At 42.0% G+C, this 20,554-nt stretch overlaps 1 protein-coding gene across 4 annotated transcripts in view; it reads right to left on the bottom strand.

The window, feature by feature from the left end:
- Positions 1–19,890, bottom strand: part of TBL1X (transducin beta like 1 X-linked) — a 193,012-nt gene extending 173,122 nt beyond the window's left edge. Inside the window, exon 1 of one of the 4 annotated variants that reach the window (XM_032100609.1) lies at positions 19,535–19,890. The gene's annotated coding sequence lies outside the window, so the exon portion shown is untranslated. Of the gene's footprint in view, positions 1–18,902; positions 18,926–19,534 lie in introns of those variants that run through there. The other 3 variants (XM_032100605.1, XM_032100608.1, XM_032100606.1) reach the window with 3 other exon arrangements.
- Positions 19,891–20,554: the final 664 nt, after the last annotated feature.

The raw sequence follows: 20,554 nt of genomic DNA, 5'->3' as shown, positions 1-20,554 counted from the left end.
TAATACTGAGATTTTAATAAATTCTTAAATAGCACAAATTCATAAAAATAACAAGTTATTTGAACTGTGAATTGTGCTGGTGACTAATATGCCTGTTCCTCAATCTATCGTACTTTTGAAGTTACAAAAATATACAGTAAATGAAGCTCCGGATGATGATATTTAGCTGTCTTGAAATTTCCTTTATGTTCTGCCAACTTCAATTCTGATCTGGACTAGAACAGTAACTGGTAAACAATAATCTGGCATGCATTCATTAGCAGAAAAACAAACAATATATTTTTAAAAGTACAATATACCAGATAAATTTCCATTTCACAGTAGAAGACTTCAGCTTCTAGTCAAACATACTTGCTTTATTTTGTTGTTGACTGCAAAATGGCTTAAAAATACTCTATTACACATTAGGCTTTTAGTTCTAAGGCCTTTCATTTAGCTATTGCTACTTCTTTTCTCTCCGTTTCCTTCCATTTTAAGAGATACCATGAGCGTGAAATCTGCTCAATTTCAAACAAGCGGAATAGAATAGCTTCACAGGTTAAATCAGTTGTAATTCTTATGTTTACTTTTATGGATTTGAAAATGATTTCACGTTATTCTTACTACTTAAAAAATACCCTCACTATGGGGTAAAACATCCAACAGACTAGACGGGAAAAACAGTGACCTTGGAGAACTACAATGACATTCAATGTGACAACAGTGTCTCAAATAAGCAAGAGACAAAAAGGGAAGAAAAAAAAGGAAATTTCAGAGATTTCTATAGTAATCAGCTATCACTTATCAAAACATTTCTAGTGAAAGTGTATTTTTAAATACATACAGGTGTTTAAAAATGAGGGAAGTACATACTGCTTTAAAGCTTACGATCCTTAGCTTCTAATTAATAGTATCTTTGTTATTTTAGGAGCCTCATGGGTATTTAGAGGGCTAAACTGCAATAAAACCAAGGTACATAAATGAAACCTATTAAGGTCGTCTTGGTCAATAAACACTAATTGCATCAAACAATAGCCGCAGATGATGGACAGCTCTTGCCAGTGGGCAGGAGAGGAGGAGCGCACATCCTGCAGCCCCTAGCACTGAGGAACGGCTATCGTCCATCCCTCTTCCCCAGCTCCTCCAACCCCAGCCCTCTTGCCCACCAACAAGAAGCAATTCAGTAGTATTTCAACAGCCATATGGCTGTGCCAGGCAAGTTCGGCCTTGCTGCCTCACACTGCTGCTGTTCTTCTCCTTCCTGGCTTCCCAGAGCATCTGCCAGCCAACGCGTTCTGCCACAATAGACACCCGTGGCAAAGTTCTCTTTCTCATGTTCCCCGGGGAGAGGCACAGAGGCTCCATCAAACCTGTTCCACTGTCCCAGAGGATGCTTTATGTGGGTCAGGGGAGAATGGTGAGCAACAACATGCCCAAGGAGCCAGGCATGGCACCGAGCAGCGCCTGCAATGCCCGACCGATAGCCCGAGAGCAGATCCTGCTGGGGCAGAATGCTGGTCTGCAGCACTGGGCATACATGGCAGACGCAGCCCCACAGGCTGACCTCACAGCAATTCTGGAGAATATGGCAAACCATGTCCTTCAACAATACAAAAGACATCCACATTGTTTCTCAAAATGGCTGGATAAATGAAGCCCAGTGCCTGCCTTATACAGAAAGCCTTTGAAAAATCCTGTTTCTTGCAAGAGGGAAAAACCACCTCAAACATTTATAAACTACCCAAACTCTCCATGTACACTGCCTGGGAACTCCATGAGTTCCCTTTTTCCTACATTATGAACCAGACTGCATATTTACAACTGTTTCCTTCATGTGACTAAAGCTTCACCTGCGATCCCCACGCCTGTCTTTTCATTCTGCCCTCTGAATACCACTGCAATTTATTAAATTCCTTTGGTGACAGGCTTCCTTCATCTCAAAAGAGAGCATTAACTTCTCTAAGGATCCTAACAGGAGGAACTAACCATGACTAGACAATGTTTGAAATGTACACTTTTTTCTTTTAGTTGCAGAATGAGTCTGCATTGCTGGTGGATATAAAATTCAGACTGGACATACGGAGATAACTTGAAAGAAAATTTCAAAGCACAATTCTACACAGGTATGTCTCATGAGCAATTAAGAGAGTTGCTAACTTTCTCATTACTAAATGCTGTGCTATTTACATAGAAGCCTCACAGACTTGTTCTTCTCTAAGTGCATTGTGGGCAGCAGTCAAACATTCCTCCACCCAGCCTTCACTGAGAGGTGGCTGGAGGTACCCAAAGATTAAACATGAACCACAAAGACAAACCAGAAGGCCCAACAAGTAGTGTGCCCATTGAAAGCTCTTAGTTACCAGATACTGTTTTTTAAATCTACAAAGTAGAAGTAAGATGGATTTTAAAACATTTCAACTCCAGACAGGAAATTCTTAGGAATGATAAACTAGCAATTAAGGTCAAGTCCTAAACATACACACACCACACACACCACACACACACTAAGCTTTCTGCACACAACTGCTGCTGTTTATTCCTGTAAAATTATTGTGTATGCAGTTAAGCACAGACATAAATATTGAACACCTACAGCCACATCTATATGAAGGAAATGTCTGGCCTACAATAAAAACATATTTCACAGAAATATTAAGTACATAAATACATTTGTAAGAGGTCTCCTTTTCTGTTTTTTTTTTTGTTTGTTTGTTTGAAGTCAAACTATTTAAAATTCAACTTCAGCATATTCATAGAATCATAAAATGGTTTGGGTTGGAAGGGACCTTAAAGATCACCTCATACCAACCCCCCTGCCATGGGCAGGGACACACTTCCCACTAGACCAGGTTGCTCAGAGCCCCATTCACCCCAGCCTTGAACACTTCTATTCATCAAAATACAGCTAACAGCACTTTGGTTTTAATGTTTAAGAACTGAAAGTCTAAATATTAAGGGGGAAATGGCTTTATTAAGTTAACTTCTACACTGAACTAAGTTCAAGAAGGAAAAAGACGTATTTGTAACAAGCAAAAAGATCACTTCTCAGCTACAAACACAGCTCCTTTTTAGATCAGTGTCAACCTGTACAGTACTGGCAATCATACAACAGGCAAAATAGTCTGCAAACTATTGCAGAAACAACTGGAATAAAGGCATATATGCAAGGAAGCATGATAGATAATATCAAAATTTTAGCCTAATTCTGATCTTGTACCATCAGGCATAATCAGCTCCCTTATACAAATACCCTTTTTATCACCAGCATTTTAATTAATGTGCTTGCAATTATAATGTTATAAAAAAAATTACAGTTTTTTAAAATAAGAAACCTTTTTTTTACTGGAAAATTAAGTATATCTGTGCAGCAGACAAACAACTGGATATAATCTAAAGACTGCGTTGCTTAAGATAAGTGAGGCAACTCTTTGATTTAGAAGACATGAAAATACTAATATGTCATTTCCCTTCCTCCCAAACATACACCTAAGTGTACCAGAAGAACCACAAATAGCAACTGTTCTTATGAGAATGTTTTTCATTAAAAGTTCACTTTACCTCCCACACACATCAAGATGACAATTAAAAATCAATTCAAAATGTAAGCACCTACGTCCTAAGGCAAACTATAAGTGCTCAGTTAACAAGTCTGTCATTTGCTTAATTTTGTTTTGGTGAGGGATGTTGCTGGTTGGGTTTTTTGTTTGTTTGGGGGTCTTGGGGTGGGGGGGTTGGTTGGTTGGGTTTCTTTTGGGGTTTATTTTTGTTTTGTTTTTTAATTTTGTTTTGTTCTGGTTTACTTTCATGAGTTTTTTTTTAAAGATTCATCAACAGAACAATTTGTAGCAATATATTAACACTTGCAGAACCAATTTTCTCTTTCAGAAAGGCCAATTCTCAATTAAAGGCTGAAACTGGTGCTGTGTAAATTCTTACCTCCAAGGGATCAGTCTCTTTAAGCTACTGTTTTGCTACCAGCTTCAACCAGACCTACCATGGATAAGAATCAGGGAGAAGATCGAACGTGGGGGAAAGCTGGCGTGCGTGCCACTCTCTCCAATAAACCACATCATATCAGCACTGTTGTTTCCTTCACTCTCTCTCTCGCTCCCTCTCCCCCAAAAGGAACATTAAATGTAACAAGTGAAGCAAGAATTGCAGGATCAAAACAATTTATTTCTCAGTAGCATGATGTGGCACACATGAACACCTCACCAAACACCACTTTTCACAGGAAGCAGGCTAGTCGAGAATAGGCTTTGAAATTATCAGGTTCAAAAACTGTGAAACCAATTGTGAGAGAAACCTTTTGGAAACAGTAATTGCATAAGACCAACAAAAATCTGCCGGATGGGTGAGGGTTCCTCCTGCAAGGCCCAGATTGTCCTCCTTATCTCTAAGTTACTATCCTTTACTTCTTATCATTTCCCTATGAAGGTCTCTTGAAACAGTAGCTTGCTGATGTACTAGAAGTGTTCTTATGTTTCCAATCACTAGAGCTGAAGAAACAAATTAAGTACTATTAACAGCTCTTTCCATTATGAGCTGCATGCCCCTGTGACTGCCGGTTTTTCACTGCATCAGCCAGACACATAACTAAGATTTCTCAGAAATTTTGTGGATCAAAAAAAAAGTACTAAATAATAATTCTAAGGAAAGCTATTAGGTATCTGTAGTGTTGAACAATTAACCCAACTGTTTTGCTAGGTCAACAATGCAAATTTTTTATGTGGATTTTGGCTGTCAAAGTACTTGTTACTAGCAACAAAGGATGAAAATCAAAACTTTAAAAGCACGTCTAAATTTTCATTTCATAGTTTCTGTGGCTCGAAATTAATGGTCAATATTTAAACAGCCTACAGTATGCTTCTTACAGGCCAATATTTTCAACCTAAACAAAAAGAGAAAAAAATGAGAAGTCTAAGCTACTATCTTAGAGGTCCTAAACTCCTCTGTGGACAGGAACAATACATCACATTTTGTTCTTCACATCAAACTTCTTCCAAAAAATAACCTTACACAAAGTTCCCAAACAGCTTGATGACACTACTAAGCTACAGAGAAAAGAAACCTCCAAGCCAATGCAATTTGCATGTAATTATTACACAGTACAGTTCAACATTTGATACTGCTAATTTCTAGATATTTATACATATAATTAATAAGTAAATCTATCTAATTTTAAGGAGCATCTGGGTCTTTTTTTTTTTTTTTTTTTGCATTAGGTCACTATACCCCATATTGTTTTTAGTGTTTCTGTTTGTTTAAAGAAGAATAAAATTCCCAGTTCCTATTATTTCAACCACAAGACAAGTTCTCATGGTTTTTTAGTTCAGAAATATTTGTAACAAATAGTAAACAGAATCACTACTACAGTAATAGTACATCTCCTCACTACCTCAAATGTTACATTACATGTAACTAAGCACATATGGTAAACAAACTTGGTACTAATTTACAACAGAGACCCTCCAACCTCTACATAAACCATATACAACCTGCACAGTCACCCGAATATCAAATGTGAGAAGCTGCTGCTGAGAATCAGTGTCAAATTCTTCCCTTTCATGAAACTTATGCACATGGGAAAAAATCCACCCATCTCTATACAGACCACTGTATAGGTAGTAGCCACTTGGTACGATCATTTTCTTTAAAATATTTTTTAACATAATGCTTTATTTAATTTAGGGTAAAAAGATGGAGGTGATCTTTTGTTGCCAATGTTACGATGCATCCCTGTACTAACACAAATCATTTATCCAGGCACTAAGCAGCCACCAATTCCTCTGACTTCAACTGGAGCTGTACCCACCCAAGGCTTCTCATAAACAAGCCACTTACTTAGCTATCTATATTCAAAAACGTAGGCTTCTAAAGCACCCAGCCAGTGCACACACTACAGATACAAATTATTAACAACATAATCAACATGAGCCATAGCCACTATACAAACAAGCTTGAGTGTCTGTCATAAAAGCACAGAAATAATGAGGTGCAGGTAATGTTCATGTTTACTTCCATTAAGGTTAAACTCAACAGTCTGATATTGCCTAACAGCAACCCCAAAAAACCTCTGGCTTTATATTCAGGTCGTTACAGGATGAGAGCAGCACTTTTTCTTAAAAACATAGTCAAGAGAGACATTACAAGTTTATCCAATTTGCTGGTGGTCTAGCTGAAGAAGCCCACAGCTTTTCCAAAAGCAGTTTAATCCCTCTAAATGCAGATCAGATGGCAGTCACAGCTATGCAAGGGAGTTTTAAGCAACTGGCTGCCTTTGGAAAAAAACCCCAACTGTATGGTCTGAATTACCTTTTGCACTGTATGTATTAGAATGGTCCTAAGACAGAAGGTAACAGCTGCTATCACAGTGAGACTGTCTTTTTTGTGTGTGTCATAATTATATGGTAATATTTCTGGAGGACAACACGTTTTGTTCGGCAAGTGTTTACGACAAAAAGTTAAGCCATGTCAAGTCCTAGTGACAAAGCAAGTTGCTGGAATGACAAAGTGGCATAACTGCACCACTTGGAATAAAACAATAATTTCATACATAACATACAGCTTTAAAAAGCCCAAGAAAGCAAGCTTCAGGGAAAGGAAATGGCATGTATACAAATATTGATAATAAATAATAATAAACAGAAGGTCTGTTCATTACATAGAACAGAATTTCTTCCAGCAGAACCTGGAAGAAATCATTATTCATCTGCTTGCCTGCTCAGTCTATTTTAGTGCAGGCTGCAGGAAATAACTTCCAATATTGGGGAAAAAAAACAACAACAAACAAACAAGACATGCAGGTGATGGCTTTCTGTATCTGATTTCATCAGAACTCTGAAATGTAAGTGCTGGAAGCCAGAATGATCCAATTGAAGACTACAAGACAGATTAAGCCTACCACAAAATAAATGAAAAAAATGCATGTATATACACGCATTACATGGAAATGAGAAAGAGGGAGTCATCCTCAGCTCCTTGAGCCAATGGTTATCATGCTGAAAACAGAAAATCTAGTTATCAAAAATATTTTTATCAAAAATATTTGATTATGTAACTTTCCCTTCAGAATAAACTAGCAAGAAGGAAAGAGTCAAATATACTTTATCCTTTTATAGGCAACTCCTGAAGAAATTATAGCAAGAGTCCTAACTTTCAGTATTTCTAGAAATGTCATATACTAATTATAAAGTGCAGTTAATCTTTTCTTCTTATGCACACACAAAAAAAGGTAAAATACAGTTTATTACATTTCAGTCTAAGAGATTAACACATTGCTATTTACTTTTATTGGCAGTGTGCCCAAATACCCCAGATCTGCAAGACTGATAGTGAAAAGGAAAATATTTCAGGCCTCAAAGAGAGCAGATCTATGGTTCCCTGGAATGTGTAAACAGCCAGAGCCTGCTTTACTTCCCAACCCCACTCCCACCATACACACCTCCTCTACCTCAGCCCTCCTAACATTAGCAAGGAGTGCTGCTCTCAAGCAAAGGAGAGAACACAAATGTAGTAACATCAAGTAACAAAAGTCTTAACATTTTAACATGCAAGAATTTGGATTTACTGAAATAAGATGATGCCATATAAATAGCTGTAGTCCAAAACCAAAACCAGTACTGCATAAGACGCTGAAAAAAAGAAAAGAAAAATCAGTTGAGCAGGCTTCCTGTATGACAGACCTGGTAAACACAAACTAAGGGAATCCAAATGCTTCTCTACAGATTATTCTTTGCGCAATTAAGGATCAGCCAGATCTGTATTCTATCAGAGAAAATACAGTTCACAGTCTTATATAAGAGAAAGGATATTTTCATAAATATCTGCACAATGTAACCAAACTGATGCCAAAATTTAATGTTGGTATAAATTACCTTTTGTGAAAACAAGATTACTACTTGCATAATGATATATACACCCACAAAGCAGTAAAGTCATAAAAATAGGTATCATCACATCCTAAAGAAGTTTACAATATAATTAGACCATTTTTTAAAACTCTTTAAATTTGTGGAGCAATAAAGATACCTTGCACAGTAAAACTGAACAATGACAACAGACTTCCTTCTTTTTTTTTTTTAACCCCACAGCTCTCTATAAAAACAATCCTGTGTACTCTAGTAGCTTGCAAGCCATGATTTGAAACTACAGAATTACAGAACCGATAAATATTACTGTTGTTATTTACCTAGTAGCTTTAGTCTTCAAAACCAAATCAAACCAAAATGTATCACAGAAAAAAAGGCAATTAAAACTGCTGAGTAAATGGCTGTATATGACGGGAAGCTCGTAAAACCCAAATGAATAAAAAAGGGAAAACTTGGGGAAAAAAAATAAATGCAGTAAAGTATGGTCAAACACTGAAAGGCAGTCTCATAATGTTGTTTACAAATAACAGATCACACAGCTCTCCCACTTTTCCTTCTATTAATTTTACCGGTTTTATGAATGCATTTGGCGAACATTCAAAAGAACACATCCATAGACTAATGAGGGTAAAATGCTGGCTCAAAGGAGACACCAGCAAATGCTCTGTCACTAGACTATTTGCAAACAGCTGAAATCAATAATAAATTCAATCTAAGCAAATGCAACGCATACAAACAGAAATTAAAAGACTGAGGCAACTGCAAATACATGAATGATGCTTCAGGCCACAGGGCACACTTTCTCACATACGTTAACACGTTAAATAGGCTGGCAAGACATTGGCTCCACTTGAGACACCAGAATGTACCATATGTACTTCCAACAACAAAAATAAAAATTAAGACAGTGCTAATCACATAAGTAGCTAAATATTTATTTAAGACAACTATTCTTAGGACGTTTGAGTCATCAAACAAAAAAAATCAGAAAATTTATATTTAAGCTGAAAAAAATAAATGTCATGATCCTTCTGTGTAATTTTCCTTACCTACTGCAGTCAAAACACACAGCAACCACCCCAGAGAATAAAGTAAATTAAAATAAAAAAGGTTGATATATCCTCTCCACGGAGGCTATGGTGCTTGCAGCCCTTACACAAGACAAGCATCCAGTGCCAGTTCCAAGGTGCTGGGCTCTGTATGTGGTAGGTCACACTTGGCAGAACAGTTTTGAGACTAACCATGATTCAGACAGGCAATGAGACCATCCTGCCACTGCTAGAGTTTGTTAAACCTCATGATGTGGCCTTGCCTGAAAAACTAAGGGCACGTGACTGAAAAACTAAGGGCACTTGACTGAAAAAGTTCATCAGTTCCAACCATCCACCTGTGCTGGTCGCTTTTCAATGTATGTGTTTGCAACCAAGTCTTACACTTTATACTGCAAAATATTAAGCTCAGTGGATTTCAACACAGCCAACACAGCTCCTGCACATTTTGAAGAAACCAGGCTCTAAAACTCAACTTCATATCTGTCATCTACAGAAACTTCCAAGAACATGGAGAAGATTCAGATAAGAATATTATTCAAAATAGACTGTGGAAGTTTTGCCATACAAAAAAAACCTACTAATGTGGGCTAGGGGAAAGGAGAGGGACACCACAATCTCCACTTCATTACAGGAACACTGCCTGTCAGGATTGAAGCTAAAATCATGCACATCATTTGTTGCTATAAAAAAGGCTCAGAAATGTTTACTTAATCAGTCAAGAATCTGTGCTGCCATCATATAAGGCCTGATCCTAGAAATCTCCTGCACAAGCCAAACACATTTTTGCAACATCAGGCCATAGCTATAACAGGATTTGTTGAATGCTCAGATCACAAATGTATCACCAACTCTGTCCTTGCTGGAGTTACCCAGGTATCATGGAGCTGTCAGAAAAGAAGAACTATGGAGCACACAAAATAGCCATTAAAATGAAACCTCTTAAACTCCACTGCAAACCCCAATAGGTTTTTTGCTGTGGGGGGAGGTAATTAAAATAAAAGGTTTAAAAGCAATTACAAAAAGTTTGAAGGACAAAGCAACAAAAGCTTGTTCTGAGGCAAACTAATACCCTAAATCCAACTCTGTTAGCCAGGAAACTAACTTACAGATTAATAGAAGATTAACAAATTAAAGCAATCATTATTTCTAACTCTAAACGGAACACTGAAAGGGACAAAAAACTTTTTGTTTCATAATTTTCTTTTGATACTTTGCTATCCTAATGGATAAGCTGATGGAAAAATGAGATTTTACCTTAGTAAGTAGAGCTTTACATTCACATGTTTGAATAAATTAGCAACAAAACAAACTGACAATGTGTTTTGCTGTTTAAAATTCTTCAAAAGCAGTCATTAATTAAGTCTTCACAGTAGTTCTGTAGGATGGTAGGCAGATAACATTCCACTGTAAGTTGAATGTAAGTTATCTACCCAGGTGTGGAAAGGTGTGCCCTATCAATTGCCTTCTGAGGTTGTTAAAGGAACAGATTTTTTCTTTCTTTTCATAGATATGTATTCAAATTTACATTAAGAAAAGGGAAATATATTGTACTTTAAAAGCTCATGGCAAAATGAATACAGGAGAAAGCAACTACAAAATCATTCACTGCAATTATCTGAGCACTTTTTAAATAGGTAGAAGATACAGGTCATGATATTATTTTTAGTAAGAGGAAATTAAATTTCTTTCACGCTGGACTCCATGTACATAAACATCTGCTGTGCACAACAAATCTTATCTACAAAGCCACCATTCAGCGCACATGATCAAACTGACAATGTATAATTGCATGAAACATGTTGTCATTAGGGAACACAGAACCCTTCCATGTTTCAAGTGGTTTTTAAACTGAAAATATATGCTGCTGGTAACATAGTAGATACCATGAAGAATTTACTGTTTAGCCTAAGCAAAATTTAAAATAAAAGATTTAATGCACAGTGAGGCACATATGCATACGAATACGTAAAACATTAGAAAAACCAGACACACAAAAAAAGCCATTGCTGTAACCACAAAATAAGGTATTATAAACTACCCGCATATCACACATACTACCATTATAATACTGAAGAAACACACAGGAATAAGTGTTTTGAAGACATGACATCTTAGCCAAGAAAAAAAAAATAAACACAGTTCAGAAAATTCCTAAAAGAATTTCTTTGTCCACTTGATGGTCAGCAGGTTAAAAGCAGTGAATCCTCACTTTCGAGGCAGTCCATTCCCACTCACCTTCCCCCTCCTTGTAAACTGCCCAGGAGGGCTTAAGCTACATTCCACTTTTTACCTAACCTCTACTCAGCACTACCAGACTAGGTAGTAAAGACAGGATGGTGGTCTCCCAGGAAAGTAATTTTCATTCATCAGTAGTGAGGGAAACCATTATGTTAATGCTTTAGTAGATTTCAGCTGTGTGTAATAAATAGGTTCTTTCCTTCCACTCTAACACTGCGTTTTGGGCCACCCTTTCAGCTTCAGGGTTCTTTTTTTCCAAGCACTTAAAATCCTGTGAGAATGAAGCTGGATGAATTTTTATGATACACTGTCATGCACTAATTTTAAACTAATTGGCTCATTTAAATTAACTGATTATGTAACACTTATTGATACTAGCAGAAGTATTAGAGCTCAGAGTGTTTGGGTTTTTTAGTACAAAATCAGATTCCTCCAAATGCAAATTAGCATTGTTATTGAGTTACAACACCAGCAACCCAAACAAACCCAGTAGTAGTCAAAATGAAAATAAAGAAACCTTGAATAGTTTTCACAGAATGATATAAAATCTGTCTTGAGAACACCATGCAATGTTACTAAAAATGTACTTGCTTCTGCTCCTCACTTCCATTTTTTTGAAAATTGGCATAGGAAGGAAGGTGTTTTTCTCATTAGAATAATCCTCAGGCATGCCTTTTATCTGTACCTCCCAGATTACAGTATTTTAGTTTAAAAGTCAACAACTGAAAAAGCAAACTATACAAACTACAGAAGCTCTCACATTAAAAAAGGACAAAACTAAAGCCAAAAAGTAAAAAAAAAAAAGGAAAGTTAAGCTGCAAGGAGAGAGATTTGAGTCCATCTATTTAGCAGCATTACCAATACTTTCTGAAACATTTAGAAAATATTTCATGTGTTTCAACTAATTCTATATCTAAATTCCTAGAGGTCTAACTCACGTGTGCATGTAAAATAGGCACGAAAAGGGTTAAGTTTGTTCTGTGACTGTAAAAAGCAACAGATAAATATCCTTGGAAACTAATCCACACAGTATGAACCAGCACGGTCTGTGCCTGGATTCTCAGTCCTAACTCATCAGCAAAGCTCAACCCTATCTGTGGAGAATGCTATGGAGGAGGGCAATTTTACCTCAATCTCTCTGTCAAGATCAGGGTTTAAATTTTAGTTCTAAGAGAAACCAAAAACTAAACAATGTCAAAAAAAAAAAAAAAAGAAGGATGAAAAAATGAACATAATTCTGAAGTTTAAATGCATATCCAGCCCCAGCTGTCGCCTCCTGGTCTCACCAGGCTCAGTCAGATGTACAAGCACAGTATGCACTCCTGACCTTGCCACATCTCAACAAGCACGTAATTAAAGGGTGCTGCACCTCTGTCTTCTCCCAAAACTTGACATCCAGCCCGGCCCAGTCTACAGTCATTTCACTGGCTCTGCAGCACCTCAGGTGCTGCTGACCTGAGCAAATCCTAGTTCAGGAAGGATGTGAAAGTCAAGCCACTGCACACTGGCATCACTCTCCAACCTCAGGGTGACACCTTTTTTTCTCCAAAACTACTTTTTGGACTACCTTAAGGCTATCCATGTACGTGTATATACGTGCACATGCATGCATTCACACATGGCAATTAGTGTAGTTCATTTTAAACAATTAATATTTGTGAAACTGATTCCTGTTCTGCAATCCCAGCTGAGACTATCTGCTAACACAAGTCTTAATACTAATGGGTCTCTGGACACACACATATCCTCTGCCAGTAGCAACCAGACTAAACCCAGTGGTACAGTGAACAAGCAACTCATAGCTGCTAAATGACACTGAAACCATCATCTTGTTATAACAATTCCTCATTCTGTTACCAACACAAATGACTTTACAAAAAAAAAAAAAAATCCATATTTTTACTTCACTTTATAAAAATCTCGTGTTTTTATTAACTGCACACTGTGAAGGTCAATTCTTTTGAAAGAACATCTTTCCAATTACCTTGCTGTAGGCTACAGGTTTGTGCTCAAATTAACACAAACTCGGCAGTGGACACTTCTAAGCATGAAACACAACAACAGCTGTATACGTGTTAATCACAACAGTGCAACTGCTCCCTTCCAGCAGGGCCTCTGTAATATGACTATTTGATTCAGAAACATAAAGCACAAATAGTTAGCTTCTCTCTTGAACTAGAGAATATTCTGCAGAGTCTCCATTCAATGGCAGAGGATTAATGAAGAGCTGATGGTGCTACACAGCAAAATACAGCAGAAGCCAAAGTTTGCCACTGCACATCCAGTGAAGTTTGCTGCCTTCAAAAAGGAGTACAACAAATGCATTATGCTGCAGAATGACAAAGGGAATCTATCCACCAAAGTAAAATCCTCTTTGTTTTCTTGAAGACAATGTCAAAACATATTTTTCAAGTAATTTTAATGCCTAAGGGAAAAATGTTGCTTTTTTGCTCTATTGGTGATTTATCTGAGGTATGGGAAAGTTGTATTTAAACAGGAAAACATCCATAAAGTCATAATTAATGTCTCTATATTTTTTCATTTAATAAAAGTATTATTTTATGTAACAACGTATTCTAATGCCTCTTCTCAGTGGTAAGAGGTTAAACTGTAACTAAGAATTAGCAGCTTAAATGAAACTTAGGTCAGTAAATGCAATCACATTTCAAACGGCACTGGTGTGATACATAGAGCAACTGTTACATACTAATGGAGAACACTGGTCTTCAAAAAGCCTTGTTTCACCTTCCAATAGCAAAGGGTCAATAAAACTCACTACTTAATTAGACTAGAGCATTTTGATGAGCATATATATATATATGTAATTATTAGACATTATTAGTACTACTCATCTGTTCAGAAACAGGCCACAAGTCATATCATCTAAGCATCAAGGCACTGTTCGTCCACATGGTCAGTGTGCTGTGTAACCTCGCCTAGCAAATGAGTAAGATTCAACATCCAAGCCAAAATGTAGTTATGCAATGCACTTAGCTAAAATATTAAAATAATTGTTTCTTCATACTACAGTGCTATCATCATGATTTTGTACTGCATGAACACCACAGGGTTCTTGGCAGAAATTTCCATTGTAACTTCACATAACCTTATGACTCTTTACATGCACTCTAGTTTAAACAGGACAAGCAGACACATATTAATTGCCCATAATACCAATAGAGGTGGTCAAGAAATGGGGCTAAACATCATGACGCCCCTTTAACTGCATAAAGTAAACAGGATTATAAAGATGGAAGCCACACCATCAGATGTACCCAACCCCAAGTTGCAGTCATGCTCGTAACCCAAAGTACAGCAAGGGACTGGTGGCTGGGACCTGAACAGAACAGAGGCAATATACTCTTCTCAAACAACAAATGAAGAAATGCAACAACTATTGCTACAGCCCAGTATTTTTAGTATCACTTTAAATAAATACAAATATGCACAGGAAAAGTGGCTCAAGAAAAGCAGCATGAAAGGCCTGCACACCTTTACCTTCAAAAACTGTCACGTACCCATTGTGGAGTTAAACTTGCTTTAAGTTAAGCTAGCAGAAGCAATTCTGTATTTCTACAGAATTACTAAACATTAGTAACTATAATTTATAAATCTGTGTCTAGGACAAAATCTCTACACATGAAGAACACTGGTCAGAAACAATGATGTTTTCTTAATGAACACCCTTCTTTGACTGCTTCTAGCTTTTACACTGCCCTAACTTTGGGGGACTTCCTGTAATTGTAAAACAATATACTTTCAGTCATCCTTAATGCAATTCCATTATATTAATGATCAGAGAGCAACAAAAAAAAAAAAAAAAAAAAAAGCTTTTAAAATACTGTCTACTGAAGAAAAGAAAAATAACCTAAACCCCATTTTTCACATTTGTGTGCTTGTTTCAGTATCATTAAAATGACAGATTTTGTACTGACAGGAAGGCTGCTATTCCTATGTAGAGCTGTAGTCCCAATGTTTTTGTTTAATTTCAACCAACTTGTCCAAGTAGGCCATTTGGTAGAAACCTATAAATGGCACCCAGGGGGTCTGGGTTCTTGCTGTAAAGAGGTCAGCTATTTCCTCCTAACTAAAAATAGGCAAGATGAGGGAGGGGAAGAGGGAGTGGAGTTTTAATTTAGCAGCTGAAAAAAGAGTTTACAAAATTACTTCCATCTTGCCTCATAATGAAGACTATGAAAAAAAGAAGCTGTCCCAAGAGTTATAAAACCTGGATCACTTTATAGGCAGGCTGGTGTACATAATCTAGAATGCTAGGAATTAAAAGAGCAGTAGTAAAGCGAATCCAGGATATGGATCACGTTATGACGCCCACCTCTCTTTGGGCAGAGCGGACGGATTTACCAGCAGCCGTGCTGCCAGGTGTTAACAACTCTCCTCTCTCCCACTAGCTGAGATCTCACTGTGGTCGAGCAGATAAGGCACTACAATCAGCTGCTGCTCCCCTGAGTCAGTTTTTACCAGCATTTACCCGCCTGGCTTTTTGTTTCCCTCACTTACATTACAACCTGTTTAGGGTGAGAACCACTGTCTACAATATTCCCCAAATGGCCCTGATTTGAATGGGGGCCCCTCAGCACTACTAAAATACAAACAGTGTCAGTTTAATACAGCACGAATTCTAACCCTGAACTCTTAGCAGCAGCAAAGCGCAAGGGCCAGCGGCACTGAAGCACGCACCAGCCCCGCTACCTGTGGCAATCGCTCAACAACCTAAACCTAAAACCCGGGATGGCTTTTCCAGCCTCATCTCCACAATGAACCAAATTCAGCACGTTGCTAAATCCTAAGCGTATTGCACTGCTGACTTATCTCAGCTACAGAGAAATAAGATCTCATCCACACTGAGAGATATTCTTCTCTACTCATTCCAAGCAAAGGGATGACAGGCCTTTAACAGCTGCTGCTGCCAGAGGAGGACTCTCCATTCAGGAAGCTCTTCCAGGAGCCATGGCACATTAGACATATCAAGTGAACAGGACATCTACTTCTGGCCCCCGTCATCACAAAAATGAGAAAAGCCCATCCGACAATCAATGACAGGACCAAAATAGCATGAAATTGAATCAGGGGAGGTTTAGGTTAGATACCAGGCAAAGGTTTTTCACCCCGACGGTGCTGTGCACTGGAACAGGCTCCCCCAGGGAAGAGATCACAGCACCAAGCCTGACAAGAGTTCAAAACATGGTGGGATTCTTGGGGCTGTCCTGCACAGGATCAGGAGTTGGACTCAACCCTGGTGGGTCCCTTCTAACTCAGCATATTCTAGGATTCAGTGAAAACTGGGCAAACTGGTGGAGCAGAAATCTGACAATTCCAGGTGCCCCTTCCCTAGCAAGGATTTAACTTATTTTTGCTCTTTAGCTACTTATTGTGGAGAATATCTGCAATCATTTAAAAAAGAGCAGTAGCATAACTCACAGCAGTGACATAGCAGAGAACATGGGAGTCATCTTACTCAACTGGATGGGGGAAGGGCAGAGGATGTATTCATATGACAACTTATCTGCAGAGGGTTTTTTTATGTCCTAAGAGACCTGGACAGTTGTGTAGTTGCCAGTGTTTACAAGTATGTGAATTTTTTAATCCTCTTTGCTTCTGAGACATGCTTTTTCATCTTAGGGGAGAAAAAAAAAAAAATCTTCAAATCATAGAATATACTGAGTTGGAAGGGGCCCACAAGGATCATTGAGTCCAACTCGTAGCCCTGCACAGGACATCCCAAAAATCACACCATGTGCCCAAGACCACTGTCCAAATGCTTCTTGAATCCTGTCAGCCTTGGTACTGTGATCCCTGGGGAGCCTGTTCCAGTGCTCAACCACCCTCTGAGTGGAGAGTCTTTTCTTAACATCCAACCCAAAACTGCCCAGACACAGCTTCAGGACATTCCCTCAGGTCCTGTCACTGGTCACCAGAGAGTCGAGATCAGTGCCTGCCCTTCTGCTTCCCCTCGTGAGGAAGCCATAGACTGCAATAAAGGTCTCCCCTCAGTCTTCTCTAACCTGAACAAGCCAAGGGACCTCAGCCACTCCTCATACAGCTTCCTCTCAAGACCCTTCACACCTCCATGGTTCTCCTTTGGACACCCTGTAACAGCTGAATGTCTTTCTTACATTGCAGCGCCCAAAACTGCCCCCAGCACCCGAGGTGAGGCCACCTGCCCAGTGCAGAGCAGAGCAGGACAATCCCCTCCCTTGTCCGGCTGGTGCTGCTGTGCCTGATGCCCCCCAGCACACGCTTGGCCCTCCTGGCTGCCAGGGCACTGCTCACTCATGTTCAGCTTTCCATTGACCAGGACCCCCAGGTCCCTTTCTGGGCACTGCTTTCCAACCTCTCATTCCCCAGTCTGTACACCCAGGGTTGCCCTGCCCCTGGCTGTTGCATGGCTCACTGAAGGTGTTAAACACTGAGATGACAACAGCAGCTCTGCTCAAATTCTCCACTGTTTTTACCATTATTACATGTAGCACAAGAGAGATTTAAAGCATTTTTAATGTGATAGCATCCTCCCCCTCTTGCTTTCCTTTTTCCTCCCACCCCCTTTACAAATCTTCTGTGGGAAAGCTTCCCTGTTTTACTATTGCTGTCGTTGAGATGTTGCAATTATTATCTGTAATTGTTTGGAAAAAAAAGCCAAACAAAAAAAACAACGCCAAAACACACACTAGGACAAATCCGTCTCTCTTTGCCAACAACATCTGCTATCACAGAATGAATATATTTAATTTAAAACCTGCCCAGTGTCTCTGTACATGACAGAACACTGACTGCAGGACAGGGAGAGGCCTAAACCCAGTATGTGCAGTCACATGGTACACAAGGCATATGATGCTAAACCTTATACATGCCACACGAGCAGTCCTGGTTAAAAGACCACTAATAAATGGGGTAAGGAATAAAGATATAACATCCTATTTGTCAAGAGTAAAGACCTTGTATTTATTACCTACAATCAAATCTCCCTCTGGCACAACGTTTATTTTCATACTATTAGTCTTGAAATTTTAATTTTACACTCCATTTTACTTCAAATCACCACTCTTTTCAATGGAATATTTTAGGTTTCTGCAACATTATGCTGCAATATTTTCTTTTTTTGGAGGAGGCGGTGGGTGAGCCGCGCCGAACAGCCCGCCTCCCCTCCCCCATCGCACACATCCACATCCACACTCCAAGGCTCGTGCGTCAGGAAGGGAGAAACGCCGTACGAATCCTCGTGGAGAACAGCAAAGAGGCATGTTAAGGCAACACATAAAGGGAAGCCTTTATTCCCTCTAAACACCGACTTTGAGGAATTAATATGTGAGCCGAACTTTTAGGGTGTGGCTTGGTGTTTTTGCCCCTTGTTGCGCCGTGCAGGATGCCTGCCCCAGAACCCAACAACATATCATTAAATAGGTCAAGGGTCATTCGCTTTACATCACACCACACCAATATTCAGCCGCGCACCGAGCCCATCTATCAGCCCCACCGCCGAGATTGAACGCGCACCACAAAATGGGGACCCTGCCCGGCCCGGTGACAGCGCCGGGGGCAGGACGCCCCGGCCCCGCCGCGCCGGGGCTGGGCACGCCGGCCCGGGACGTGCAACAGGTCGGCGGCCCCGCAGCTCCGGCCCCGAGGGGCTCCCCCGCACCCCCGCCCCGCCGGCGGCCGCGGCGCTGGGAGCGGGGCCGGGGGCAGCTCGGCTCCGGGGGACTGGGCACGGGGTGGGGGGCGAGGGGCGAACTTGTTTACCTACTTGGAAGTAAACTTCGATGTAGGGGAGCGACCGGCCCCTCCGCCCGCTGCTGATTCAAGCCCTGGCGATGAATGGGATCCCCTCCCCCACTCAGGCTCTGCAAACTCCACACTGGAGCGTGAATACCTCGCATTTCTCTCCCCCCTCCCCGAGCATTTTTTTTTTTTTTAATACCCCCCCCCCCCATACATTAAAATACTGTCTCAGAAGTAGGGAGAAACTGCCACCCTCCCCCACGCCCCGGGGTCGCTCTGCCCGGGGGCAGCTGCAAAACACCCGCCACGGGCACGGCAGCCCAACACACACACATCACCTCGGCTCAAGGAAAACACCCCCAAAACCCCCACACAGACCCCAAAACGTCAGGGTTCAAAAAACTTCGTCATAACAAGCGGCGGCTGAGCGACCCCCTCCCCCCCGGGCGGGTCAGGCTGCAGAGGGGGCGCCGGGGGGTAGCGGGCCCCGGGCTGGGCTGGGCTCGGGGGGCTGCGCCGGGAAGGACGAGCGTAAGAAAAGGGGAAATTAAAAAAAAAAAAAAAAAAAAGACGGGGCGGGGGGGGGGGGGGGGGGGGGGGGGGGGGAAGAAACCACAACAGGGTCCCCGGGATGAATAATCCGCCTCGAGAACTCACCTCGCGGCGCAGCGGGCGTTAAAGGCACAGCTCCCGCTCCCGCGGGCGGGGAGAGCCCCAACTTCTGCGGGGGGCGGCGGCGCTGCTGCTGGCGGAGACTTTCCCTCACTTGCCGCGCATGGTGCAACTCCTCTTCCCCCGGGGTCCCGGCAAGCCTGCCAGGAGGCTGCGAATCCCCCCTCGCCGCCGCCGCCGCCGCACACGCCTCCTCCCCCCCCTCCGCGCGCACGGGCGGCACAAGGAAGTCCCGGAGAGTGGGAAGGGGGAAACGGAAAGTTTTGGGGCGGAATGGCGGTGAGGGGGGGCTAGCGGGGCCGCTGCGGGCGCGCGGCGGCGGCGGGAGCAGCGCCGAGGGGGAGCCACAGCCGCGCCCGGGGCCGCCGCCGCCGCCACCGGGCGGGAGCGAGGGAGGGGACGGCGGGGGAGGGGGCGCACCGGGAGGGCCGGGGTGGGTGGGGGGCGAACCGGCCGCGCCCTCCCCCACCTGGGTCGGTCCCGCACGCCGGGACGCGCAACTCGAGGAGGCGCCGCCGCCAACGCCCCCGGGGGTGCCCCGGGCCCTCGCCCCGCCTGCGGTTATGTTGTGTTTGACACCCCCCCGCAACTGAAACCCGGTGACACACCAGGCACACACACGGAGGGCAGCCCTGCTCTCCCCTTCCCCGCCCGCCGGGCAGCGCCGCGTTCCCTGGTGCCGGCCCGGCGCGGGGGGACGCGCGGGGCCCGCGGCCGCTCTCTGTCCCCCCCTCACGTTCGGCCCCCGCGGCCGACCCGGCCCCGCTCGGGCCGCTGGGGCGGCTGCGGCCGGTGCTGCCCGCGCAGGGCACCGCGGGGCGCGCTCCGGCGCCCGGGACGCGGCCGCTCGTCGCGCGCAGCGACATGAGGGACAGCCCGGGCGGCGCTGCGGGAGCGCTCCCCGCGCCGCCGCCGTTGCCCCGGCCCGGGGCGGGCGGCGGTGCCCAGTCAGCGCCGCGGGGGGCGGGTGGGCTGTGAATCAGCACAAACGGGTTTTATTGCTTC

The sequence above is a fragment of the Corvus moneduloides genome, chromosome 2 (assembly GCF_009650955.1).
Source record: "Corvus moneduloides isolate bCorMon1 chromosome 2, bCorMon1.pri, whole genome shotgun sequence".
Lineage (NCBI taxonomy): Eukaryota > Metazoa > Chordata > Aves > Passeriformes > Corvidae > Corvus > Corvus moneduloides.
This window is presented reverse-complemented; position numbering and strand designations above follow the sequence as displayed.